The 25,071-nt window shown below is 42.3% G+C and overlaps 1 protein-coding gene across 4 annotated transcripts in view; it reads right to left on the minus strand.

The window, feature by feature from the left end:
- The window catches only part of bicd1a (bicaudal D homolog 1a), a 113,965-nt gene that overhangs the window by 85,403 nt on the left and 3,491 nt on the right, over nt 1–25,071 (minus strand). The window lies entirely within an intron of this gene.

Genomic DNA, 25,071 nt, shown 5'->3' on the forward strand with positions numbered 1-25,071 from the left:
CCAAACCTCCATGCCGGCCTCCGCCACCAGACCTTCGGCATGCTAAGCCGCAACCCCCGGCCAGGCCACCTCCGCCAAAGTCACGCCCAGCACCTGCTCCAAGGCTGGTTCTCGCACCAGCACCGAATCCAAGTCTGGTTTCCACACCAGCACCGACTCCAAGTCTGGTTTCCGCACCAGCACCTGTTTCCACGGCAACGACAACGACAGCCCGGACGCCTGCCACTCTGACGCCACCATCAACCCTGGTGGTCCTGCAAACACCATCCTCTCCACCTCCTGCTCCATCGCTGCAACGCACACGAGACCCCGCAGTGACCGACCAAGTAAAGAGGGCATTGCACCAACAGGCCAAACAACTTGGACAACAGGAGGAACAGTTTGGCGTTCTTGGGGCTTGCGTCAACGCCATGGCGGAACGCCAAGACGCCCGCCTTGACGCTTTGGAGAGACAGCTGGGAAGTATTCTCACTGCGCTGCAGGTGATGATTTCCCCTACGGCCAACCCAGCAGCCCAGCTGAGACATCCACCACTCGCAGATACTCCGTTGCCTGCTCCGCCTCTGGCTCCGCCCACGCCGACAGACGAGCCGCCTGCTCCGCCTCTGGCTCCGCCCACGCCGACAGACGAGCCGCCTGCTCCGCCTCTGGCTCCGCCCACGCCGACAGAGACGACGCCTTCTGTTTCCACGGCGACGACGCCTTCTGTTTCCACGGCGACGACGCCTTCTGTTTCCACGGCGACGACGCCTCCTGCTTCCACGGCGACGACGACGCTTCCTGTTTCCACGGCGACGACGACACTTCCTGTTTCCACGGCGACGATGCTTCCTGTTTCCACGGCGACGACGACGCTTCCTGTTTCCACGGCGACGACGACGCTTCCTGTTTCCACGGTGACGACGACGCTTCCTGTTTCCACGGCGACGACGACGCTTCCTCCTGTTTCCAAGGCGACGACGACGCTTCCTCCTGTTTCCACGGCGACGACGACGCTTCCTCCTGCTTCCACGGTGACGTCTGCTCTCTCCTCGTCGTCTCAGCGACCTCGGGTGGTCTGGCGGCGCAAGCGGCGCTCTCGGAGGTTAGAGTATGGACGCCAGTGGCGCAAACAGCAGCGACACCCGAGACGTAGTCGCAGAACTCTCCGGCTGCTGAACTTCTGGCGCCACTCACGCCCACCTTCTCGGCAGCCACAAATGTGGCCTTTCCGTGGTCGCCCGCCTCGCCTCCGGCAGCGGCGTTCCATTCGCCGCCGCCACCTGACTCGTCCCCGGTGGATTCGGGGACATGTGACCTGGCGACCCTCCGCCAAATCCTCCCTCCACCCTCCCTTGACTCTTGAACTTTGTTATAGTTGGGGGGGTTTTAGTTTTTCTAGGGGACATCTGGAATCTGTCCCTTAAGGGGGGGGTACTGTTATGATCCGCTGCCCGGATCATATTTTCTGTTTACGTTTTCAAGATACTTGTGTTTTTGGTTAGTTTTGGACTCCTTGAGTACCTGTTTTGTACACCTGAGTTTTTTGCCATGGCTGCTTATTATTTTCACCTGCCGCGTTTGTTCCCGACACGCACCTGTTTGTCATCACTGACATTATTATTTAAGTCTGTCCTCCCTGTCATTCGTTCTGGCTTCGTAGTTTGTTTTCATGCAACAGTTGACGACTTTTGTTCTGGCTCTGTACCTGTTAGCTTCCACGCTAAACTCCTTTTTTACCTTTCCCATGCTAGCTCTTTTAGTTTTTGCCTTATGTGCTATGAGCACCCTTTTCTTTGTTCCAGTATAACTTATTTATTAAATAAATACCTTCTTACCTGCACGCTGTGTCTGACGCCCGTCTGCATTCCTGAGAGAACGAACCCCGCATCACAATGCGCCCCGGTCGTCACAGTTAAGGGGGGGGTACTGTTATGATCCGCTGCCCGGATCATATTTTCTGTTTACGTTTTCAAGATACTTGTGTTTTTGGTTAGTTTTGGACTCCTTGAGTACCTGTTTTGTACACCTGAGTTTGTTGCCATGGCTGCTTATTATTTTCACCTGCCGCGTTTGTTCCCGACACGCACCTGTTTGTCATCACTGACATTATTATTTAAGTCTGTCCTCCCTGTCATTCGTTCTGGCTTCGTAGTTTGTTTTTATGCAACAGTTGACGACTTCTGGCTCTGTACCTGTTAGCTTCCACGCTAAACTCCTTTTTTACCTTCTAGCTCCCATGCTAGCTCTTTTAGTTTTTGCCTTATGTGCTATGAGCACCCTTTTCTTTGTTCCAGTATAATTTATTCCGGTAAATAAATCATTTATTTTACCTTCACGCTGTGTCCGAAGTCCGTTGCATCCTGGGAGAACGAAACCCCGCATCACCATGCGTCCCGGTCGTCACAATATATATATACAAAAAAAAAAAGATATATATATATATATACAAACATATGTACACACGCGCGCGCGCACACACACACACACACACACACACACACACACACACACACACACACACACACACACACACACACACACACACACACACACACACACACACACACACACACACACACACACACACACACACACACACACACACACACACACACACACACACACACACATATATATGTAAGCTCTAAAAATCTGCTGTACAGTATGTGTACTTGGGTCTTATTTTTAGGACTATTAATACAAAACTTCACAAAAATGTCTGATTGAAAGCTAAAAACGTTATGACAAACCACCTTACAAAACGGAATTTAAATTTTTTTTTTACTGAATGAGACACCCGGAATGTACATGAAAATAAAGAATGTGCCATTTACAATATTAACTATGAACGATAAAACACTGAATATTAACAACTTATGAACGTCACACCTCCCCTTGATCGACATATTTTACAATCACGCGAAACAACAAAAATGCAACAAAAACAGCAAAATATGAACACTAAGGGTAAAAAAAAACCCACCTACAATCTGATATATGTGATATATCACTAAGCTTTAGAACTTTGTTGTAAAAATCTCCTTCCGCATCTGTCCCTGACACCCGCATTTCAGGCTGGCCGCTCTGGAAACACTCTGTGGAAATGCTCCCCACCCACACTGCTTGGTGCCTTGTCTGAGCTGCTGTGACTTAGATTACCATAGTAACTAATTAGATTACCATAGTAACTAATTAGATTACCATAGTAACTAGTATATCATGCAAAAGCGCAGATTCCAGCCATTGAAATACTTTGTATAGTTCAAGACTTACGGTCAATTGAAAACATCACTGCACGTCATAATGGCAGCTACACTTTCCATCTTAAAGATCTAAAAAAACTATTTGTGAATTTCCGGCGGGTCAGATTGAAAAGCTTAACGGGCCGCATGTGGCCCCCGGGCCTTAATTTGACCAGGTCTTATATAGCGACATTGTTATTGTAAAAGTCAATACTGACAAACTACTTTTAGTAACACAGTGGATTTCTCACAGAGACACTCATTCACTCCTGCTGCTGAATCGCCCTCCGAATTTGGAAAAGTTAAGGCCAGATTATAAATCATGCATCCCACCTGTGTAGTAGAAAGTTGTGACCATAAACTGAGATTGGTCAACTTTGAAAATCCACACGTTACCAACTACAACTTTGGACCGGCCAAATCAGTGGATCCTGGTTCTCAACTCAGGCCTGACTCTTTCGATGCTGTTGACGTAAGTAGTGTTTGTTACTATTTGCTCTGTGAATTCAATGCACCCAGGAAAGATGCTTAAAATGACCAAAATACATAAATATGACATGTTATCATTAATGTGCTTGTTACAACATTACATATGCAGTGTCTTGGCTTTTTACCTATTTTGTTACATTACAACCTGTAATTTAAATGTTTTTTAATCGAAATTTTATGGGTTGGCTCTGCACAAAATAACCTACATTGGTGAAGTAAAATGAGGAAAATATATAAAAAAAATTTAAGAAAATAAAGAAATTAAAATTGGCATGTGCATATTTGCTATGAAGCCCCTTAAAATGCTCTGGTGCACTCTATTACCTCCCAAAGTCACATCATTAGTTAGGGTTGGGTTATAAAAAAATATCCACATCTTTGATGATCCCCGGAGCACCATCAAACATAGTCTTCAAATTGAACGAACATGGGACCACCGCAAACCTGCCAAGACAGGATCGCAAAGAGGGCATTAATCAGAGAGACAAGAGAGAGACCAAAGGTAACCCCGAAGGTGCTGCAGAGTTCCACAGCAAAAACTGGAGTGTCTGTGAATAGGACCACAATAAACCGTACATGCACGCCATAGAGCTGAGCTTTATGGAAGAGTGGCCAGAAAAAAGCCATTACTTAGCCATTACTTAGTGTTAAAAATCTTGAGTTATCCACACGCCTTTTGGCAAACTCAAGACATGCCTTCTTATTTTTCACACTAAATACGTTTGTTTTTTCTTCTGGCCACTCCTCCATAAAGCCCCGCTCTATGGATTGTACGGTTTATTTTGACCCAAGGGTCAAAATGTGTACCGAGTAGGGTTGTACGGTATTCCAGTACTAGTATAGTACTAATGAATCAAAAACGGTACTATACTGTTTGGAAAGTACACCGGTATGTTTTAGCGCTTTCATGGCGAGTTTACTGGCAGATGTAAGAACTTTACACTACTTTATATTAGAAATGACAACAGCGGAGGATGAATGTCACATTACAAGAAGATAGAGAAAAAAAAGAAGCTTATCGATTACGGCGTCGCCACGGACTACAAAGGCGGAAGCGCGCAATTTTTCAGGATTTATGCAGATCCCAAATACAGATCAGCAGGTACCAGAAGGTAAGAAAAGTTTTGCATAATATTGCGAAACAAAACGCTAGATAATATGTCTTACCTTGTACACACACCATAATATTACTTGTATGTTTATTGCGCCGACAATCCATCAAGTGGTGTGGCTTCATAGCTTACCAAAGTCGTACTAAAACATTTTGATGGATTTTTGAGCGCCGTGTGTCATGCTCTATATTTTCAATAGAACATATAAAATGTTGGTGTTGTTTACTTGAGTCATATTGCCATCATATTGCAGTCTACACATATCTCTTATGTTTGACTGCCATCTACTGGTCACACTTATTATTACACCATGTACCAAATAAAATTGCTTCGAGGTCGGTAGGCAAAACCAGAAGTATTCCGTACATTAGGCGCACTGACGTGTTTTGGAAAAAAAAAAAAAAAGATTTCAAGTGCGCCTTATAGTTCGGAAAATACGGTACTTGGAACAAGTGACTGCACGCTGCAAAGTTTGTCTAAAGCCCATTGCGACAAAAGGTAGCAGCACAACAAACTTATACCAGCATCTAAAACTGTGGCATCCAGCCGAGTGGGAGAAGATCCACTCCTTACCAGGCTACTAGTAACAAACTACTTTTCAAAAGCAGCTTACTGTGGTGGGTTCACTTACCCAACCACACTTTGTATGATAAGACAGGGCAAGCTGCCCATCGCTATGTATACAGTAGAGATGCGCGGATAGGCAATTATTTCATCCGCAACCGCATCAGAAAGTAGTCAACCATCCGCCATCCACCCGTTTTAACATTTGATCAGAACCGCACCCGCCCGTTGTTATATATCTAATATAGACGATGCAAGGCATTAGTGAGGTTATAAAGCTTTTGCCTGTTAAAGGAGACTGATCCAATGCAGCACAGACATTCGCGTGCCACGCTGTCACGACCCAGACGCACACCAGTGCGCAATCATATGGGAGCCGCGCTGAGCGCACCTCCAAGCGCGTCTCGCTGCCGGCGACGGCCGGGTATGGGCCCGACGCTCCAGCGCCATCCATTTTCAGGGCTAGTTGATTCGGCAGGTGGGTTGTTACACACTCCTTAGCGGGTTCCAACTTCCATGGCCACCGTCCTGCTGTCTATATCAACCAGGGTGAGCCCCACCCCTTTCGTGAGCGCACTGCGCGCGGAGTGACCGCTGTTACGCGCCCCCGGCAACAGGGGTGGCGGGCAGGTAAGCTGCGCGGGCGGAGCGCGCGGAGTGACCCCTGTTACGAGCCCCCGGCCACGGGGGTGGCGGGCAGGTAAGCTGCTTACCTGCTGCGCCTGACGCCGGCCGCGGCGAAGGCGGACGAGGCGGGGTGTCGGTGCGGTGGGCGCGGTGGTGACCCTGGACGTGCGTCGGGCCCTTCTCGCGGATCGCCTCAGCTACGGCTCTTGGTGGGGCCCTCTCGGGGGAAGGGGCCTCGGTCCCGGACCCCGGCGAGGCGTCCCTTCTCCGCTCCGTAAAAGTGTCCATCTCTTTTTTTTTTTTCTTCTGTTGTGGCATATGCTGCAGGTGCCTGCTCGTTTTTCGTATGTGGGTAACAACATTTATCCATGTATATATATTTCCGAATTGGTTTAACTGACACCCGCCTGAATCTATTTAAAATCTAATTTTTTTTAATTTTAACCGCCCGACCCGACCCGCGGATAAAATCTAATTTTTTTTAATTTCATCCGCCCGATCCGCGGACTCCGCGGTTGTGCCCGCAAACCGCGCATCTCTAGTATACAGGTATACTATACCTTTAAGTTGAGGAAACTTAAAAATTGTAATCATGTATTTTTTTTTCAGATTCACTAATAAGATTATTATTTACTAATATTTTTTAAGATAGAACATCTTTCAATGTCGATGTAAAAAAACAAACAAACAGGGGTTACTTTTGTTCAGTTAAAAAAAAAAAAAAAAGCAAAACTTGTGTTGAATTATCTCATTTGTCATTTGTACTTATTTTTGTCTTTTAAAAAGTAGGGAAAATAAAATCATAAATCCGATATTTTATTTTTGCAGTGCAAGTCATATCGTCTAGCCCGGAGGTCAGCAACCCGCGGCTCGTGAGCCGCATGCAGCTCTTTAGTGCCGCCCTAGTGGCTCCTTGGAGCATTTTTAAAAAAGGACTGAAAATGGAAAAATGTGGGGGGGAACATTTTTTTGTTTTAGTATGTTTTTTGTTTGAGGACAAACATGACAAAAACCTTCCCAATTGTTAGAAAGCCCACTGTTTAATATGTTTGTGTGTATGCTTTACTGACGAGAGTATTTGGTGTTTTGTCTTACTAATTTTGGCGGTTCTTGAACTCACCATAGTGTGGACTGTGACGCAACAGTTTGTTTACATGTAAATTCTTCCACTCCTCCTTTGTCTCATTTTGTCCACCAAAAGTTTTATGCTGTGCATGAAGGCACAAACGTGCGCCTTGTTGGAGTGCTAATCAGGCATATTTGGTCAGTGCATGACTCCAAGCTAATCCATGCTAACATGCCATTTAGGCTAGCTGTATGTACATATAGCATCATTATGCCTCATTTGTAGATATATTTGAGCTCATTTAATATCCTTTACTTGTATCCTCTTTGTATATAATTTAGTTTTTCCTGTATCATGACACATTTCAGATAGTTATTTGTGTGCCATGTTGTTCCAGACCACAGCAAACATTACCTAGCTTGCCAAAGATTGCAATAAATCTATTAAAAGAAGACAGCCTGCTGTTTCCTTTAACTTGGACACACACATCTATACCTTTGGCCATTAAAAGCCAGTAATTTCCAGGAGTTTTCTCACCTTCTGAGTAGCCTCTGATTTACTAATGGTTTTTAATGTTGTAAAAATGGGTAGAATAAATATTACATTTCAACATTTCTGTCAACGAAAACATTTGTGTCAGGCTGCGACACATAGTCATTTTGATAGTAGGCTATTATAGCTAATATAGACACTTATATCATGTGTGGCCTCCATTATAAGACTTATATAAGACTTTTAAAGTCATTTTGATAGTAGGCAAATATAACTAATATAGACACTTATATCACGTGTTGACTTTATTATAACACTTACAGTATATACGGCTCTTAATATTTTGCAGCTACAGACTGATTAGTTTTTTGTATTTTTGGTCCAATATGGCTCTTTCAACATTTTGTGTTGCCGACCCCTGGCCTAGCCCGACTGATATACGTTGCATGCTGCACTCGACGGTTCTTATGAAGCCAAACTGACCGACCAAAAGACTATTCATCGTTTTCACTTTGTCTTGTCTGTGCCCCGCCTCTCATTCCATGCAAGCAGGGTCGCTCTTCCTGCCCTCCTCTCCATTACATCAACACAACCATACAAGCAGAAACAACAAAGGGATCTGAGCGATGCACTGGAGTCGCACACATTGCCACTGTGTCGTCCTGCCGCCCCTCCCTCACGCGCTCTCAATCACAACATCCGCACCCAAACACCCCTCCACCCCCTGTCCTGCTGCGTTTACTGACACGAGACACCCACATGCAGGGGAAAAAAAGGTGCTGACGAATGACCTTCATCTCAGCTTCTGCATGAAAACACACACCAAGTGTCTAACACATTAAGGGCTAACTAGGATAAGTTGATTGGCGACACTAAAATTGGCCCTAGTGTGTGAATGTGAGTGTGAATTGTTGTCTGTCTATCTGTGTTGGCCCTGCGATGAGATGGCGACTTGTCCAGGGTGTACCCCGCCTTCCACCCGATTGTAGCTGAGATAGGCTCCAACACCCCCCGCGACCCCAAAAGGGAATAAGCGGTAGAAAATGGATGGATGGATAGAAAAATGTTCAGCCTAGTTGCATCACTTCGGCTTGTTGTTGAGGTCAAAGGCCACCGGTGGTATATACTACAATGGAAACTCGATTTACGAACGCCTCTCGTTACGTCCTTTTCATCGCGACAAATATGCCCCTGTGTGCAAACCATGTCTTGGGCGTACGAACGCTTTATTCATTCATTCATGCTTTTTGCTTGCTGCTTGAAGCCATCGGGGGCTGCCATTTCAATGACATCACTTCCTGTACACGCGGCCACAGCCTTTTTGACGAGGCGGCGTGGCCATTTGGAAAGAGCTTTGACCGCGACGTGTTTATTTCTACAAAACCCCAAACCAGTGAAGTTGGCATGTTGTGAAATTCGTAAATAAAAACAGAATACAATGATTTGCAAATCCTTTTCAACTTATATTCAATTGAATAAACTGCAAAGACAAGATATTTAATGTTCGAACGGCATTTTTACCACTGTGTTACATGGCCTTTCCTTTGAACAACACTCAGTAAACGTTTGGGAACTGAGCAGAACAATTTTTGAAGCTTTTCAAGTGCAATTCTTTCCCATTCTTGCTTGATGTACAGCTTAAGTTGTTCAACAGTTCGGGGGTCTACGTTGTCATATTTTACGCTTCATAATGCGCCACACATTTTCAATGGGAGACAGGTCTGGACTACAGGCAGGCCAGTTTAGTACCCACACTCTTTAACTATGACGCCACACTGTTGTAACACGTGGCTTGGCATTGTCTTGCTGAAATAAGCAGGGGCGTCCATGATAACGTTGCTTGGATGGCAACATATGTTGCTCTAAAACCTGTATGTACCTTTCAGCATTAATGGTGCCTTCACAGATGTGTAAGTTACCCATTCCTTGGCCACTAATACACCCCCATACCATCACAGATGCTGGCTTTTGAAGTTTGTGCCTATAACAATCCCGAAGGTTCTTTTCCTCTTTGGTCCGGAGGACACGACGTCCACAGTTTCCAAAAACAATTTGAAATGTGGACTCGTCAGACCACAGAACACTTTGCATCAGTCCATCTTAGATGAACTCGGGCCCAGTTTTCCAGTTCGAACATTAAATATTTTGTCTTTGCAGTCTATTCAATTGAATATAAGTTGAAAAGGATTTGCAAATCATTGTATTCTGTTTTTATTTACGATTTACACAACATGCCAACTTCACTGGTTTTGGGTTTTGTACAATTGTCGTACCTTGCACTGGTCAGAGCTGTGTCAGCCTGTCTTAGAGATCACCTGTGATCAGAAACACTTTAAATGTGTCCAAACACTCACAGTCTCGCTGTATAGTTCTGGGTTGCTAGACAACCACTTTGAGGTAGCGTTTTAGCTAGTAAGCCTCCAGTTTGCGGCACCTTCAGTTCGAGGATTTTATGAGCAAAGGGGGCTGTGTTCCGCAGCAAGTCTTTAATTACGATGAGATCGAAAACGATGCCACAGCGGACCTTTATTACAGGGAAGGAGAAGGCACTACCGGGACACAAGCCAATGAAGAATCGCCTCACACTGCTGGTGTGTGCAGTGACTACGTGAAGTCACTGCTCATTTAGTACTCCCAAACTTCCAGAGTGCTCAACAATGACACAAATATTCCCAGACACAAAGTAAAATAGTTTTTTTTTTTTTGGAGCACACCAATAAGACTTGTGTGTGTGTGTAACTGTTGAGCCATTACTACCCTTATGTGCATGTATGTATATATATATTTATATACGTTTCTATATACACTGTATATATACACTGTATCTATGCCACCAGTCAATCAATCAATCAATCAATTCCTTTATTGTCATTGTCATAATAACAGTCAAGTCATACATGTCAACGAGATTTTGTTTGAGCTTTGTCTAGCGGCATAGAAACTGCATTAACTGCATTAAGGTTGAGCATAGTTTTCATTAGCATTGTCAAGAAGATCGCGATAAGAGGGGGTGGGGTTGGGAACAGTCAGATGTCTGAAGAGTGTTACGTCGATGTTGCAGCAATGCAATGTCTCGGGCACAATTATTGAGGTGGTGAAGAGTGAGGTATTAAGATGGTCGGGGGCAGTAATGGGGTAGGATTTTCATTTAGAAGTCTCACAGCCTGGGGATACAAAATGTGAGACATTCTGGTGGTCCTGGCGCGAATCGATCTATACAACAGTGTGGGTGGCACTGGGAGCAGTTGGGTAAAGTGTCGTGCCCAAGGACACAACAGCAGTGACTCAGATGGTGGAAGCGGGGATCGGAACCAGAAACCCTCAAGTTGCTGGCACAGCCGCTCTACCAACCCAGCCCCACCGCCCCATACATATACATATACTGTATATATATATACACACACACACATATACACAGTACAGGCCAAAAGTTTGGACACACCTTCTCATTCAATGCGTTTACTTTATTTTCATGACTATTTACATTGTAGATTGTCACTGAAGGCCTCAAAACTATGAACGAACACATGTGGAGTTATGTACTTAACAAAAAAGGTGAAATAACTGAAAACATGTTTTATATTCAATTTCTAATTCAAAATAGCCGCCCTTTGCTCTGATTACTGTTTTGCACACTCTTGGCATTCTCTCGATGAGCTTCAAGAGGTAGCCACCTGAAAGGGTTTTCACTTCACAGGTGTGCCTTATCAGGGTTGATTAGTGGAATTTCTTGCTTTATCAATGGGGTTGGGACCATCAGTTGTGTTTCTGAATGAGACACGTATATATACACACACACACACACACACACACACACACACACACATATATATACATACACACACCGGTATGTGTGTGTATATATATATATATATACACATATATATACACGTATATATATACACACATATATATATATATATATACACATACATACATAAAAATATATATAAATATATATTAAAAAATATATAAATATATATTATATATATATACACACACACACACACACACACACACACACACACATATATACATACATATATATATATTCACACACACACACACACACACACACACACACACACACACACACACACACACACACACACACAATCAGTGGCCTAGTGGTTAGAGTGTCCGCCCTGAGATCGGTAGGTTGTGAGTTCAAACCCCGGCCGAGTCATAACAAAGACTATAAAAATGGGACCCATTACCTCCCTGCTTGGCACTCAGCATCAAGGGTTTGAATTGGGGGTTAAATCACCAAAAATGATTACCGGGCGCGGCACCGCTGCTGCCCACCGCTCCCCTCACCTCCCAGGGGGTGAACAAGGGGATGGGTCAAATGCAGAGGACAAATTTCACCACACCTAGTGTGTGTGTGACAATCATTGGTACTTTAACTTTAACACACACACACACACACACACACACACACACACACACACACACACACACACACACACACACACACACACACACACACACACACACACACACACACACACACACACACACACATAGTGTCTTCAAAGTAGAGGTGGGAATCTTTGGGCAGCTCACGATTTGATTAAGATTATAATTCAGGAGCTAAGATTTGATTAAAAATCGATTATTGATGCATCTTTATTTTATATATTTTGATGCAGTTTTACATTTCTCTTCGTTTCACTATAAAAGCGTTTATCAAGTACAACTTTAAAAAACAGTAATAACAAACAGTTGAATTCATTAATGTACTAAATTAATGGAAATGTGTGCATAGCTGGAACACCGGCGTTTTAAAATAAAATAACTCGTTGGACCTCTCTGAGAAGTACCTCACTACAGTCAGCCAAATTTTAGAACTGTCTGCAATAAGTAAATTGATTATTGATGTCTATGTCCGAATTGTGATGCATCCAAACATTTATTATTTCCCCCACTTCTACTTCAAAGTGTGCTGTGTTTTAAAAAAAAAACTCAAATAGGGACTTGTCGAGGCATTCATGTTAACATTGATTCTTATGGGGAACTCTGCTTCTCGGTTTGCAAACCATGTTCAAGTACCAATTAAGTTCGTAAATCTAAGTTCCACCGTATATCACAACGACACCCTCCAAACATGTGTCTCTTTAAATGAATGAAAAAATAGTACAAGCTAACTGTGCTTTCATCACATACAACAGTAGTGTTCACTTCAAACCCTGCAAAAGAAATTGATGCAAATTCCCCACTTCACTCCGAGGGGGGCCATATAAAAGAGGGTGGGGGGAGTACAGGCGATGGAGAGGGGGGGATGGTGGACCAAACTGAAAGGAAAGAGGGAACAAAACCATCTGAGGACGTATCGATCCACTGCTTTCCTCTAGGTTTACTGCTCCACCACCACTGCAGGCTAATGCAAGAGGAGGACAAAGACAAAGAAAGAAGCTGACAAAACTGTAATGCATCCTCAGGACTGATTTACAACTCCTTGACCCGTTGTTTGAATGATTTATGAGCAAAAGTTGATGTCTTGCTTGAAATTTAAAATGCACGGTCGTAGAAGAGCACTATGTATTCTCCTGGGCATCCCATCAGTCTCAATAATAAGATCTGCAACAGTTTCCATTGATATGATTGATTGACTGAGATGCTTTTTTCCTACTCGAGCTGCACCATTCTGGTAAAAATGTGTACCAAAATGTTTTTGCTTAGACTTGATATCACAATTCGCTGACACAATGCTGTTGCTGTTGAGCGACAAAAAGATAAAATGTTGTTATTTCCTTGTATCTATTGGATTTTGGTGGGTATAGCGTAGGGCTGGGCGATATATCGATATACGCGATATATCGTGGGTTTTTCTCTGTGCGATATAGAAAATGACTATATCGTGATATTCGAGTATACGTTCTCATGCAGTTGCTTTTAGGTGCGGGCATTACACTACAGGCTCTCCTCCTCTTTCCAGTCTCTCCTTCTCACAGACAACAAGCGCACCTTCTTACATACGTCACATACTGTCACGTCATACGTCACATACGTATACGCCCTCCCCGAGCAGAGAGGTAGCAGCATGGCTAAAGTTAGCTGTGATGCTAGCGGAGTGGTGCGAGCGTTAATACAAGAGAAAGAAGGTACGAATCTGGTAACAAATGGAGGAATAATTAATTCCCAAGAAAAACAGCAGGGGGTCCATCGTCTGGCGGTGGTTTGGCTTCAAGTGGGAATATGTCGAACAGACAACCGTAATTTGTCAAGTGTGGGGCAAAAGCGTTGCTATAAAAAGTAGCATTACTGCTGTAACAAACAGTTCAGGGTGTCCCAAGTTACCGGAGTGTGTTCGGTAAGGAGTTTTGTCCCTTCAGAGTTGCTGTAGGGCTGTGACGTAGGGTGTGTGTGGTTGTGGAAGGAGGTGTGTGATGTTGACATTATAGAAGCGGTGGCTACCGAACCTGCTCTAATGTCTCCCGTTTATTATTTTATTAGATAAGTACACTGTATAGGCGAACCCAGGACCCTCGGCTACACTGCTAATATGTAGCATCATTTGAAAAGTCACCCGCTAGACAATGAAGAGTGCTTACTCCGCACGTCAATATCTCCGTTTGGTGCCACACGCCCACACCATCAAAATGCAGAGGCAAACATTTCCAGATCAACACCGTATGAAAAAAATAGTGATTTTTTTAGTTGTGATTTCCTTCTCTGCATGAAAGTTTAAAAGTAGCATATATTAATGCAGTATGAAGAAGAATGTTTTAATGTAGACACAGAATCATCATACTGCTGTGATTATATGCATCAAGTGTTCACTAAAGGCTCAGGCAAAATATCGAGATATGGCCTTAAAATATTGCGATATTAAAAAAAGGCCATATCGCCCAGCCCTAGTATAGCGTTACTGTTATGTTCCATTGCAGCAGAGCTTGAAACGTGTCACGGTAGTGTTGTTGGTCTGGATGCAGAGATGGCAGGCGGAGTGCAGATAAAATGTATTACTGCAGCAGGGAGGTAAACCGGAAGCATAGGGAAAACTGTCCAGCATGGAAGCAAACAAGGCTGGTATAAAAAGCATCCTGGATGGCAACCAGGGACAGGAGAGTCCTGATTGCCATTCTGGGTCAAGTGAGGGAGACAGTGCTCAGACAAAAGTAGCTTTTTTCCTACTCGAGCTGCACAATTCTGGTAAAAATGTGTATCACGATGTTTTTGCTTAGATTTGATATCACAATTCGCTGACACAAAGCTATTGCTGTTGAGCGACAAATAAATAAAATGCTGTTATTTCCTTGTGTCTATTGGATTTTGGTGGGTATAGCAATACTGTTATGTTCCAGTGTAGCAGAGCTTGAAACGTGTCATGGTAGTGTTGTTGGTCTGGACCCCGGGATGCAGAGACGGCAGGCGGAGTGCAGATCAAATGTATTACTGCAGCAGGGAAGTCGACAGGAAGCATAGGGAAAGCTGTGCAGCATGGAAGCAAACAAAGCACAATTATCCAGCCCAGTCCAGAGGACTGATTGCCAATGTGGGTTAAACGAGGGAGCTAGTGCGCAGACAAAAGTAGTGGTGAAAATTGGGCAAACAGGAAATGCGAAAAAAATAAAACCGCTGGACAGGAAATAAAATAATATACCAGAAACTAATGATTGTCATGAGAGATCATGACAATTACAGGGTTGCAGCTATTGACATTTGTCTTTGGTTCTTGCCTTTGCCTCGTACGTTTTTGTCATACTGTACTTTGTGGCGGCGTTTAAGGTGGTTGAAGAGATTTGTAGTGTTGCCTTGTAATGCCGCAACCACAGCAAAACACACCTTGCAGTGCGCTTTCAATGTGTTTGTCGTCATCTGGCTTAAATCCAAAATATCTCTACACCCCCAAATGAGAGTCTTTTTTTGGCACGGGTTGGGGCGGGTGACTCTCGCCACAACCACTCCGTTTCCATTTTGCTCTCCTTAACACAAAATTTGTGTTATTCTCATATTGGTCTCTTGTGCAGCCGGCAAGCAGATGGCAGCCACAGGAGCAGAGTCACGTGTTGTAAAGATGCTCTGGTATTGGTTGACGTGGGAGGCAGATGCAATGTTGCGTTGGGTGGCATTTGTGGAGAGTAGACAATGTTTAGAAGTGAGATCACGATCTTATAACGATTAATCGCGTAATGAGAACGTGATACACAGCAAAAGCGCTCCTCATTCACCCATTTTTTTAGATGATTACGCAGTGATTTTCAACCTGTGGTACGTGTTACATCCAGTGCAGTGTTTCTTAACCATAGGCTTGTTGGGCCGTGAGGGCCTCCGAGAGGGCCGCCAATATGGTCAATATGGTACTTAGTTGTAATACACTTTTCCACCACTTGTGGCAGCAATGACAATATCAATCAAACAGAAGATGTCTGGAGCTACAGTCATAGAAACGTTTCTTAAGCGCAAAAAATATGACTAAAGTGATGAAGCTGTATTTTCATTTGCACTTTAAATTTACTGACAGTTTTTTTAGGAAACACACACATATATATATATATAAACATACATATTATTTGTTATTACTTTAGTTAGAATGTATTTATTTTAGTAAGTGTATGTAAATGTATTCATCAGTTTTTTGAGTCCCTTTTTTTGCAGTATATTTGATAAGTATTTATTTTTGTAATCAGTCCCATCCAAGCCACGATAATAATCTTTGTGATTAACACATGCTTTCATATCATTTAACAAGGTTGTTATCCTGTTAAACTATTAGGAGGTTAGATATAATTATTGAATACGATTCAAATTGCTAATTCAGTGTTAATATTCGAGTGGCACAGTGTTGTGGAAAAGTTGGGCCCCAAGTTCCAAAGGTTAGGAATCCCATATCTAGTGGTACTCCAAAGAATCACTTGATTAAAGTACCGGTACAGTGTTTTGCGTTTCTATAGTCGAACACAGTGTTACTGTTTAAACTTTGTGTAATGTTACAGTGGCCAAACATATTAAATACAATTGTTAAATAAAACCTCTAACTTGTTTTAATGAATATTCAGGCCTACTACGCTACTGTATGTTAATATTGATCATTATGGCGGTATTCGAGATTCAAGTGTTTTCTGAGGTGCTGCTCACTGCTCCCCTCACCTCCCAGGGGTTGAACATGGGGATGCGTCAAATGCAGAGGATCATTTCACCACACCTAGTGTGTGTGTGACTATCGTTGGGACTTTAACTTCCGCCCAAATGCAGCTGGGATAGGCTACAGCCACCCCCGTGACCCTGAGAGGGACAAGCGGTAGAAAATAGATGGATGTAAATAAAACAAAAAAAAACTTTCACTTAGATAAGAAATGATGGCATAATAAAAAAATAAAAATCCAAACAAATACTTTCACGCTAGCAGACATATTTCCACTTACTGCCTGACATAATTCATACTGACTGTTAGAATCCTCAGGTTTTGTGTGATTTCAAAGGCATATTCTTAATGTACAGTAAGATTTTTTTGTTAAAATAAAGCCAATAATGCCATTTTTTTGTGGTCCCCTTTACAGTATTTAGAAAAGTATCGAAATACATTTTGGTAACGGTACAAAAATATTGGTATCGGGACAACCCTATTCTGTACTTAGGATATTCCTTAGCAGGGAATAACTCACTTCTCCTACTTCATCATAAAATATTTACATGCAAGAAGAATGCACAGGACGACACAGCTGCAGGAATCAAAACAAAGATGTGGAGCTTCTTACAGGCAGAATAAAAAGTTCAAACCAGTTACAGTTGATAATATGTGACAGACTTCATGCTAACATCATAGAAAGTGTCTGAGAAGTTTCTCAAGCGATTACCGTATTTTTCTGACTATAAGTCTCGTTTTTTTTTCATAGTTTGGCCGGGGGTGCGACTTATACTCAGGAGCGACTTATGTGGGAAATTATTAACACATTACCGTAAAATATCAAATAATATTATTTAGCTTATTCACGTAAGAGACTAGACGTATAAGATTTCATCGGATTTAGCGATAAGTAGTGACAGATTGTTTGGTAAACGTATAGCATGTTCTATATGTTATAGTTATTTGAATGACTCTTACCATAATATGTTACGTTAACATACCAGGCACGTTCTCAGTTGGTTATTTATGCGTCATATAACGTACACTTATTCAGCCTGTTGTTCACTATTCTCTATTTATTTTAAATTGCCTTTCAAATGTCTATTCTTGGTGTTGGGTTTTATCAAATACATTTCCCAAAAAAATGCGACTTATACTCCAGTGCGACTTATATATGTTTTTTCCCTGCTTTATTAGGCATTTTCGGCCGGTGCGACTTATACTCTGGAGCGACTTATACTCCGAAAAATACGGTACATGCGAGAGAAAAACGTGACTAACTTAGCAATAATTACACGATGCCCTGTCTTACTGATCATCTTTATACTGATTAATGCAGTGTCGGCGTAATTGCAAGGCCATGCAAGCACACTGCTGACGCTGTCCCTGTTCCTTTTTTCTTCCCCGTGTGCCCAATGTGAGCTTGGTCTGCCCAGAGACAGCACTAGCAAGCCAGAACCACCGAGTAAGTAATGGGCCGCTGTCGTGGCCTAGGCGGTGCTCCACAAACATCCAACGCATGCACGCTGGGATACGCGAGTGGAGAGAGTGACTGGGCTAGCGGGCATGGAGAGGGAATGAGGAGGGGTAAGAAAAGAAGGCTATATGAAGGCAGCGAGAGAAGCGCTTTCAGTTCCTAAACACAACATGCGCTTTATGCTACAGTACTTGCGGCAATCCGCAATAGAAAGGTGAATATCACAATAAAGCTTTTAATTAACCCCTCAGAAACCCAACCCAATCATTCTTAATTACCTTTGGACTACAAAGACCAGAATACAGGGTACAGCGTGTACAGTATGGAAAACAGATTAAAAAAGCACTATGTTAATACTAATGACACAAAGTCTTGTCTTAGACATCCATCCATTTTCTACCGCTTGTCCCTTTCGGGGTCGCGGGGGGTGCTGGAGCCTATTTCAGCTGCATTCGGGCGGAAGGCGGGGTACACCCTGGACAAGTCGCCAACTCATCACTTATACAATATATATTTTTGTACACCGCATTTTACGGATCATATTTGATTTAGACCAAAAATACATACTTGCCAACCCTCCCGGATTTTCCGGGAGACTCACGAAATTCAGCGCCTCTCCCGAAAACCTCCCGGGACACATTTTCTCCTGAAAATCTCCCGAAATTCAGGCGGACTTTTCCCACATAAACAGCGTACCTGCCCAATCACGTTATAACTGTAGAATGATGGAGGGCGAGTTCTTGGTTTCTTATGTGGGTTTATTGTTAGGCAGTTTCATTAACGTCCTCCCAGCGCGGCAACAACACACAACAATAGCAGTTACGTTTTCGTCTACCGTAAAGCAGTTCGTCTGCCGTAAACAGCAATGTTGTGACACTCTTAAACAGGACAATACTGCCATCTAGTGCATTTGATGAAAGCACTTTTGTGCGTGCCACACAGCAATGCATCATCAGAGAGGGTGTTCAGCATGGTTAGAAAAATAGTGACAGAGAATAGAACAAGGAAGGACAATTCAACCCTTAACTCAACAATGAGTAGATGAGTGTTATGTGTGTATATGTGTAAATAAATGTACACTGAAATTCAAGTATTTATTTTATATATATATATATATATATATATATATATATATATATAATAAAATAAATATATATTTATAGCTAGAATTCACTGAAAGTCAAGTATTTCTCATATATATATATATATATGAAATACTTGACTTAGTATTTCTTATATATATATATATATATATATATATATATATATATATATATATATATGAAATACTTGACTTGGTGAATTCTAGCTGTAAATATACTCCTCCCCTCTTAATCACGCCCCCAACCACGCCCCGCCCCCAACCACACCCCCCGCCCCCGCCGCCCCCACCTCCCGAAATCGGAGGTCTCAAGGTTGGCAAGTATGAAAATATGAAGATAATGCAAAAAAAAAAAATCCAAAATCTGTGATGTAGTAAAGCCTTGTGGCAAGGGACAACTTTACTCAAAAGTTGTGTAACTGAGCAAAATTAAGTTACTTATAAAACGTTGTTCCGCTGCATAGGGTGCCCAAAGAATCATACGTGTTGGTGATACTGCATGGAAAGGAATGTTTTCCATTTATGTATATCAAAAATATTATCCTAATTTTTGTTTGCAAGTCCTGTGTCATTCCATTTACTGCCATTTTACTTCTAGTCTGTTGTCTGTGGTCAGAGGTTCGTTGTATATACTGTTTGTGTGTGTCTTTACTCCTATCTTCATTGTATATAGTTGTATATACTGTTTGTGTTTGCTCCTATTTTGCCCTGCTCACACTTGGGCCACTGCTGCGGCCACGCTGGTGCTTCTTAAGTTTTTCCCTAATAAAATGACTTTCTACCTGCACGTCGCCTGCCGCCTCTGCATTTGTGGGTCACGCTGCCAGCCGCTGAGCTGCACTGTAACATTTATGATCATTATGGATCATTACATTTGTACTTAAACTAGTGCAAATAAATAATGGGTCTGTAAGGAAATCACATCATATTATATTTGCTCAAGAATGGAAAAAAAAAAGAATAATGCTAGTATAGAGTAGAGCAGTGTTTTTCAACCACTGTGCCGCGGCACACTAGTGTGCTGTGAGATACAGTCTGGTGTGCCTTGGAAGATTATGTCATTTCACCTATTTGGGTTAAAAATCTTTTTTGCAAACCAGCAATTATAGTCTGCAAATGATGTGTTGTTGTTGAGTGTCGGTGCTGTCTAGAGCTCGGCAGAGTAACCGTGTACTCTTCCATACCAGCAGGTGGCAGCCGGTAGCTAATTACTTTGTAGATGTCGGAAACAGCGGGAGGCAGCGTGCAGGTAAAAGGTGTCTAATGCTTAAACCAAAAATAGACAAAAGATGAGTGCCCCTAAGAAAAGGCATTGAAGCTTAGGGAAGGCTATGCAGAACGAAACTAAAACTGAACTGGCTACAAAGTAAACAAAAACAGAATGCTGGACGACAGCAAAGACTTACTGTGGAGCAAAGACGGCGTCCACAATGTACATCCGAACATGACAATCAACAATGTTTCCACAAAGAAGGATAAAAACAACTGAAATATTCTTGATTGCTAAAACAAAGTAGATGCGGGAAATATCGCTCAAAGGAAGACATGAAACTGCAACAGGAAAATACCAAAAAAAGAGAAAAAGCCACCAAAATAGGAGCGCAAGACAAGAACTAAAACACTACACGCAGGAAAACATCACAAAAGTCCAAATAAGTCAGGGTGTGATGTGACAGGTGGTGACAGTACACCTACCGTATTTTCCGCACTATTAGCCGCACCTAAAAACCACAAATTTACTCAAAAGCTGACAGTGCGGCTTTTAACCCGGTGCGCTTTATATATGGATTAATATTACGATTCATTTTCATAAAGTTTCGATTTCGCAACTTCGGTAAACAGCCGCCATCTTTTTTCCCGGTAGAACAGGAAGCGCTTCTTCTTCTACGCAAGCAACCGCCAAGGTAAGCACCCGCCCCCATAGAACAGGAAGCGCTTCTTCTTCTACTGTAAGCAACCACCCGCCCGCATAGAAGAAGAAAAAGCGCGCGGATATCACAGTACGTTTCATTTCCTTTGTGTGTTTACATCTGTAAAGACCACAAAATGGCTCCTACTAAGCGTCAGGGATCCGGTTCATGAAAAGACGCAATCTCTCCATCCGCACACGGATTACCGGTACTATTTCACAGCAACTGATATTCCTGTGAACCGCACTGGATACAACGGGAGCACGTACGGTGAATATTCGCACCACAGGGAATGAGAAGTCATCCTTCACTGTGGTTCTAGCTTGCCATGCTAATGGCCAGAAACTTCCACCCATGGTGATATTCAAAAGGAAGACCTTGCCAAAAGAGACCTTTCCAGCCGGCGTCATCATAAAAGCTAACTCGAAGGAATGGATGAAGAAAAGATGAGCGAGTGGTTAAGGTAAGTTTAAGTTTACGCGAAGAGGCCGGGTGGCTTTTTTCACGCAGCTCTGTCCATGTTGATATACGTATGTTTGTGATTGCACATTTGCGTACATTTTGGGAGTGAACAGAGTTGTTAGAACGCTGGTTTTTAATATATTATTAAAGTTTGACTGACCTATCTGACTGTTTTTTTGACATTCCTTTAGCGCAGTTAGATGCGGCTTACAACACCGGGCGGCTTATAGGTGGACAAAGTTTTGAAATATGCCGTTCATTGAAGGCGCGGCTTTTAACCCAGGGCGCCTTATGGTGCGGAAAATACGGTACTTTGAGACAAGAGCTATAGTGATGCATGCTTGGTTATGCTCTAAAGTCATATCCAACAATTGCGACAACGACTTTTTACTGTCAACTGAGTTTTGTTTTTTAATGATTTCTGCTGGTGGTGTGCCTCCGCATTTTTTCAACGAAAAAAATGTGCCTTGGCTCAAAAAAGGTTGAAAAACACTGGAGTAGAGTATATAATATATTTTACGTTCTTCATAATATCCAATTGTTATGAGATTCATAGGCCATAACTAATGAATAAATTCCAGTTCTATCACCAGTTTGCCACATGTGTTTGTTTTATGCAGTGCAAATGGAGTAGATGTGATGCCATTGTAGTGGAAGGATAGCACTCTGCAAAAGTCATGGAGGCGTGCGAAAGGCAGAGAGGACCGGAAGGTGTTTTCTGTGGAAGTAATACCACCTCAAGAAAATGTTCCCTGTGTCGGGCAAGAGCACGAACGGATGAGAGAAATACAGAGAAACTATGAGGTCACAACAGAAGAACATGGCGGTTGACTTATATAAAGTAGTTGATATTATTTAAACATGCTGGCCTTTGTAATTGCGGCTTAGATCTGCACTGTGTCAAACTAAACGAAGTTTTAACTATTAAAGTCCGCAAAAATATTACAAATACCTTTCAGTAAAGCACAGTATTAAACTACTGCAAACTTCAATCACAGTGATCAATATATTGTTCAGTTAATATGAATGATATGTACAGAATGTATTTATCCAAACATTCTGAGCAAGGTAACATGAATTACTACATACATTACAACAGAATACATGTGTCAATTGCTTAAACACTGTGTAAACCTGTTATTGTCACAATTAGAAATGCTGTCCTTTGTACTTACTGTAGTTTTATTTGTGGTATGGCATTCACTTACCAACCTAAGGAAAATGCATACCATAAAAAAACAGCACAGTAGTACAGAATTATAGTAACTTGTATTGTCTGGTGTGCTATTTTACATACAAATGCAAAGTAATCAACCGAACTGAAAACAATTATTGAATCGAGTAGATACCTGCCTATTTAGGGTTTGCTATTCTCGTACTGCCACATCCCAAAAACATGCATGTTGCGTTCATTGTAAACTCTAAATTGTTTATAGGTGTGAATGCTCCAGAGAGTACTAGTATTAGATAAGGCTTCAGCTCACCTGAGGGGTACATATAGTATAAACAATAGATGGCTGCTTTAGCCTACACAAAGGTCATTGCCATTCTTAACTTTCTACATATACTGCAAAAACCCAAAGACCAAACTGTCTTTATCACTTTAAACGCTTTAGATTTATCGAGGAATGAGGAGGTATTGGTTGAGTCGCATCATGGATGCTATCTTAACCGTAAACCAGGAGCCTCAAACTAGCGGCCCACAGGTCAATATTGTGCGGCCCTCTACCTATAGTAACTTCATAATTTGGTGTTAAATTGCTGTCCGCACACCATGATTGGACAATTGTTAAATATTTTGTGGTAATCTTGAATCCCACAAAAAGAAAACTAAATACAATAACGGTGCATAAACACAAACTGGAACACAATAAATATACACTGGGCAACACAATGAGCAACTTCCTGGAAGCAAGCTGACCATCACATGGGGAACTCAACAGTGTAAAAATATACACAATATGTACATTTATAGTGACTTAAGGCCTACCATAGCTCAGGGTCACTATAGCTGCTGGTAGAAGTAGTTAACAAATGTAGGTATGTGTTTAAAACGTAGTTCTTAAGTGCAGCCCAGCCTCACTCAGACCGCCTCTTAGGTTAATTGAGTTTAACCTCCTGCCCTAAACCAAAGCAAAAGCAAAACATACACAAAGTTGGTCCATAGAGTATCACAGATCTGAGCTCTTGTGCGATACAGTCGTGGTCAAAAGTTGACATACACTTGTAAAGAACATAATGTCATGGCTGACTTGAGTTTCCAATACTTTCTACAACTCTTATTTTTGTGTGATAGAGTGATTGAAGCACATACTTGTTGGTCACAAAAAACATTCATGAAGTTTGGTTCTTTTATGAATTTATTATGGGTCTACTGAAAATGTGACCAAATATGCTGGGTCAAAAGTATACATACAGCAATGTTACTATTTGGTTACATGTCCCTTGGCAATAAGGCGCTTTTGGTAGCCAACCTCCGGGCTGATGATTTTAGGTTGTCCAGAAGAATTTGGAGGTAATCCTCCTTTTTCATTGTCCCATTTACTCTCTGTAAAGCACCAGTTCCATTGGCAGCAAAACAGGATGTTAGAATAATTATGTATATATTATCATCATAACTTTATGCTTAAGGGCCATACTATAAAGTATTGTCAATTTGTGCTGAAATGGTATTTTTGTATTTCTGAAAGATTGCTAGCCTCTTTATCAGTGTTGTGTCCAGACTCGGCCTGCTGGCTGCCAAGGCCGAATATTTGGTTCCAAGACCAGACAAAGCAGAGACTGGGCGATTGCACCAAGTGTCAACATATTTGCATTTTTGTATAACCATATATTGTGTCTTACTGGAGTTGTCGAGATTACCCCCCTTCCCTCAGTCACCTGATGTAATAGGGCCATTTCCTAATAAATAGAGGATGCGCGTGGTTGGATCTGTAACTAGAGTACAGCCCAAAACATGTGTCTCCTCATGAGCTAAATTGAACTCTGTCTCTGATTGATTCCTTGCTTCTTGTCTGATTAATAGATGTCAACAGTGTTTGCACCTGACACAGGCCCAGAGCATAATACTACCACCACCGTGCTTGACGGTAGGCATGGTGGGTATTGTGGCCAAACAGCTCAATTTTTGTTTCATCTGACCACAGAACTTTCCTCCAGAAGGTCTTATCTTTGTCCTTGTCATGTCTACTCTATACTGTATGTATACTTTTGACCCAGCAGATTTGGTCACATTTTCAGTAGACCCATAATAAATTCATAAAAGAACCAAACTTCATGAATGTTTTTTGTGACAAACAAGTATGTGCTCCAATCACTCTATCACAAAAAAAATAAGAGTTGTAGAAATTATTGGAAACTCAAGACAACCATGACATTATGTCCTTCACAAGTGTATGTAAACTTTTGACCATGACTGTACATGCTGCAATCTTGCGATCCATGTGAAGGCCAGTAGAATTTTGTGAAACTTCACA

Source organism: Nerophis lumbriciformis, linkage group LG10, assembly GCF_033978685.3.
Source record: "Nerophis lumbriciformis linkage group LG10, RoL_Nlum_v2.1, whole genome shotgun sequence".
Lineage (NCBI taxonomy): Eukaryota > Metazoa > Chordata > Actinopteri > Syngnathiformes > Syngnathidae > Nerophis > Nerophis lumbriciformis.